Source organism: Panthera leo, chromosome F3, assembly GCF_018350215.1.
Source record: "Panthera leo isolate Ple1 chromosome F3, P.leo_Ple1_pat1.1, whole genome shotgun sequence".
NCBI classification, from domain to species: Eukaryota; Metazoa; Chordata; class Mammalia; order Carnivora; family Felidae; genus Panthera; species Panthera leo.
The window spans coordinates 7,892,004-7,896,862 of record NC_056696.1 but is presented as its reverse complement, the minus strand read 5'-3'; the positions used below and the strand labels follow the sequence as shown (position 1 = coordinate 7,896,862).

At 43.5% G+C, this 4,859-nt stretch overlaps 1 pseudogene; it reads left to right on the top strand.

Moving 5' to 3' along the window:
* The first annotated feature begins 2,434 nt into the window (after positions 1 to 2,434).
* On the top strand, positions 2,435 to 2,925 carry LOC122211831 (annotated as a pseudogene).
* The last annotated feature ends 1,934 nt before the right edge of the window (positions 2,926 to 4,859 follow it).

The window sequence follows — 4,859 nt, the reverse complement described above, 5'->3', positions numbered from 1 at the left end:
GAAGCTATTTTAGAGAAAAGTAGTACACAAAACAGACGATGTGGAATAAGACAAATCCTGCCAAAATTAAATTCATAAAACTCCCTCTTCTGGCTCTGATGAGTTACTGTACCAGACTGGCTCTCCCACTGTTAATACTTAGGAAACTGGACAAAATGTACAAAACATTTTTCAGATATTGGACAACAAGCAGCACAGGAAATGAGGCAAGAAATGCAATAAGCACAATATCAATATGTAAAAATGAGCTGTATTTTTATACACAATTGGCCACTGTGTATAGAACAATGAACTGCCAAACGCAATGAAAAGCACAACTTATAAGACCACTGAAACATACATGATTTAGGATAAATTTAACAAGATATTCCAGAGACCTATTCACTGTAAACTAAAAATATGCTGCTAAAAGAAAGAAAATCTAAATAAATAAGGAAATCTACTACATTCATAGATTAAAGTGGATAATGAGATTTCAATTCTCCATATATTGTTTTATAGATCCGATGCAATCCTAATCAAAATCCCAGCAAACTTTTTGCAGAAATTAACAAACTAATTCTAAAATGTACATAAAAAAGAGGTGAGGCACCTGGGTAGCTCAGTCAGTTAAGCGTCGGACTTCCGCTCAGGTCATGATCTTGCAGTTCATGAGTTTGAGCCCAGCATCGGGCTCTGTGCTGATAGCTCAGAGCCTGGAACCTACTTCAGATTCTGTGTTTCCTCTCTCTCTGCCCCTCCCCTGCTCTCTCTCTCTCTCAAACATAAATAAAACATTAAAAAATAATAAAAAAATAACATGTATATAAAATGAAAATGACCTAGAACAGCCATAGACTTACTATAAAACTTCAGTAATTGAGACCATATAGTATTGGCATAAGAACAGCACACAGATCAGTGAAACAATAAACAGAACAGAGAGTCCAGAAATAACAGATCAACAAAAATATGGCCAATTAATTTCTTCATAATAGTGGCAAGAAAAATCAATGGGGAGTGCTGGAAAGCCCTTCTGAAAGATGATGCTGGAAGAAACATACAGCAATATGGAAAAAAGAGATAAACTCTGACCCCATCTCACATCATACAAAAAAGTAATTCTAAATGAATTACGGACCTAAATCTAAGAGCTAAAATTCTAAAACTTTTAGAAAAAAACTGATGAAAATTGTCTTTGCAACTTTGAGGAAAGTATTCTTAGAGAGGACATAAACAGCACTAACTATACGGGGAATGAGATAAATTGGGCATCATCAAAATTGAAAACCGCTGTTCCACCAAAGACATCATTAAGAAAATGAATATGCACCCCACAGATCTGGAGAAAATATTTGTACTACACATAGCTGGCAAAAGGCTTATATCCAAATAGAGAAAGAGCTCTTGGGGTGCCTGTGTGGCTCAGTAGGTTAAGCATCTGATTTTTTATTTTGGCTCAGGTCATGATCTCACAGTTCATGGGTTCAAGCCCCACATCAGGTTCTCTGCTGTCAGTGCAGAGCTCACTTCTCTCTCTGCCCCTCCCCTGCTCGCGCTCTCTCTCTCTCTCTCTCTCTCTCTCTCTCTCTCAAGAATAAATAAACATTTAAAAAGAAAGAGCCCTTAAAATTTTTATTAAAAAACCATAAAAAATGTGCAAAAGATCCTAACAGCTACTTCACAAAAGTAAACAGAATGGTCAATAACCACATGAGAAGGTGTTCAACATCATCAATCGTGAGGCAAATGCAAATTAAACCCTGATAAAATGCTTAAAGGGCTAGTATCCAAAATGTAAAAAGAACCTATAAAACTCAACACCCAAAAAATAAATAATCCAATTAAAAATGGGCAGGGGGCACCTGGGTGGCTCAGTCGGTTGAACATCCGACTTCAGCTCAGGTCATGATCTCACAGTTCATGGGTTCGAGCCCTGCATTGGGCTCTGTGCTGACAGCTCAGAGCCTGGAGCCTGCTTCAGATTCTGTGTGTCCCTCTCTCTCTGTCCCTCCCCCACTTGCGCTCTGCCTCTGTCTCTCAAAAATAAACAAACATTAAAAAAAAATTTTTTTTAATGGGCAGAAGATACAACAGACATATCCCCAAAGAAGACACCCAGATGGCCAATAGACACATGAAAAGATGCTCAACACCACTCATCATCAGGGAAATACAAATCAAAACCACAATGAGATACCACCTTACACCTGTCAGAATCACTAAAATCAACAACACAAGAAATAACAGGTGTTGGTGAAGATGCAGAGAAAGGGGAACCCTCTCACACCACTGGTGGGAATGTAAACTGGGGCAGCCACTGTGGGAAACAGTATGGAGGTTCCTCAAAAAGTTAAAATCAGAACTACCTTACGACCCAGCAATCACACTACCCTCTGCCTCCAGGACCAGCCAACACTCTATTTTGAGCTTAGCTCCTTATTACCGATCAACCATGAGCTCCCAGATTCATCAGACTTATTCCACTGAGGTGAAGGCTGCTGTCAACCACCTGGACCACATGCACCTGCAGGACTCCTACACCTGCCTCTCTCTGGGCTTCTATTTGGCCCATGACGATGTGGCTCTGGAGGGCATGGGAGGGTGCTGAGTGCCTCTTGAAGATGCAAAACCAGTGCACTGGCTGCGCCCTCTCCAGGGCTTGCAGAAGCCATCCCAAGATGAGCGGGGGTAAAACCCTGGACACCATGGAAGCTGTCCTGGCTCTGGAGAAGAGCCTGAACCAGCCCCTTTTGGATCTGTATGCCCTGGGTTCTGCCCGCACAGACCCCCAGCTCCGTGACTTCCTAGAGAACTACTCCCTAGACAGGAGGTGAAAGTCATCAAGAAGATGGGCGACCCCCTGAAGCACCCCCGTGGGCTGGACGGCCCCAGGAGGGGCTGGGTGAGTATCTCTTCGAGAGCCTCACCCTCCAGCACGACTAGGAGCCTCAGGAGCCCAGCAGCATTTGAGGGGCCCCTCTGGCAGCCCCCTGGGGCCACGGCTGGTGCCTGATCCTCTCCCTGCAGTCACTAGGAAGCTTTTTAACAACCTAAAGCCTTCTCCCAAGCCATAGACCAAATGGAAACAATAAAGCTTTTTGCAACCAATAATAATAATAATAATAATAATAATAATAATAATAATAACAGCAGAATTGCATAGGATTTCACCAAGCACAGGAGAGAGAAATCATTTCATGTAGAAAGAGAACTTCTCCAGAAGTACAACTGAGGATGCATTAGTAATATGCAGAAACCAGCCTACTCCAGGCAGGATATTTAAGTTGTAATTAGAGGATGGAGCTTTTCTGTCACCAGATCTTGACTGAAACAGGAAAAATTTCTACTCAAGTCTGGCACTTCAGTGCATCAATAATGGAAGGACCTTGGATTCAGACTTTTTCAAGGGCTTCACTGGAATGGCAGAGTTCACCTCTGCAAAAAGAACCACCCGCAGCTTCCCCCACACACAGGAACGGCGAACCAGTGAGGTCTGATGCTCACCACTGACAAATGACGCTAGTAACCCTCAGTGAGAAGCATGGCTCCAGCCACAGGCTCTGGGTGGGCCTGGGTCGTACTGGTGATGGTACCATCTGCTCCGAGAGGTTCGGTTCTCACCTCAGCTTTTATGCATTCATTTGTAATAAGCCCAGAAAGTCCAAGTTGGCAAGCTCTTTCCTGGCTCTTTAGAGTCTACTGCTTTGATAAAAGAAACCAAATACCATTTTTTCTTGTTTTGCAATTATGTATGTACATATAAATCTTCCTTCCGTCTTTCTTTAAACATGAAATTTCAAGGGGCGCCTGGGTGGCTCAGTGGGTTAAGCACAGGACTTTTTGGCTCAAGGTCATGATCTCGTGGCTCATGAGTTTGAGCCCCTCATTGGGCTCTGTGCTGGCAGCTCAGAGCCTGGAGCCTGCTCTGGATTCTGTGTCTCCCTTTCTCTCTTCCCCTACCCCACTTGCCCTCTCTCTTTCTCTCTCTCTCTCTCTCTCAAAAATACATAAACATTAAAAAAAAATCAAAAAAAATTTCAAAACTGTAAATTGAATCTAGAATCACTAATCTTGGACCCTCTTCAGTTATGTAGAGTTACAATGTTTCTTAACGTGGTTTTCTTCTCTTTAATAGTCTAGGTTCCTCATTGGCTGAGTCAAAGAGCTCCTTACTGTATTGACTTTTGTTTCTAAAACATTTGGGCTGCGTGGGTGGCTCACTCGGCTCAGGTCATGATCTCACAGTCTGAGAGTTCGAGCCCCATGTCAGGCTCTGTGCTGACAGCTCAGAGCCTGGAGTCTGCTTCCGATTCTGTGTCTCCCTCTCTCTCTGCCCCTCCCCTGCTTGCACACTGCCTCTGCCTCTCTCTCTCTGCCTCTCTCTCTCTCTCTCTCTCTCTCTGTCAAAAATAAAAACATAAAGAAGATTTTTTAAAAATCCCATACTGCCACTGCACGGCAATGCCTCAGTTCACCGTCACCCTTTGCTTAGAACCCACATCTGCTTTACAGAACTTTTTCACGGTCTTTTTAACCGTCGGAATCTCAAAATCTTCCAGAAACTGCCTACTGCTGACCTACTGCCATGTACAACAGTGCTTCTCAAACTGTGATGCGCCCTTGAGTCCCCTATAAACATGGTAACTGCGGACCCTGATGCATTACGTTGGAAGGGAAGCTCTTTGGCTCTAGAGCCCACGGGATGCTCATGCCCCCACTTTGTGCACCACACACTGCCCAGCACGCCGAACAAGGGCTCTTGCTCACCCAACTTTGGTTTTTCTCCACATACATACCCTTGGGGCAGGGCAGACTCTTCAGAAACAGTTTATTTCCTTGAACTTGACTAAGAGATTCCTCAGGCTAAAATGATCTAA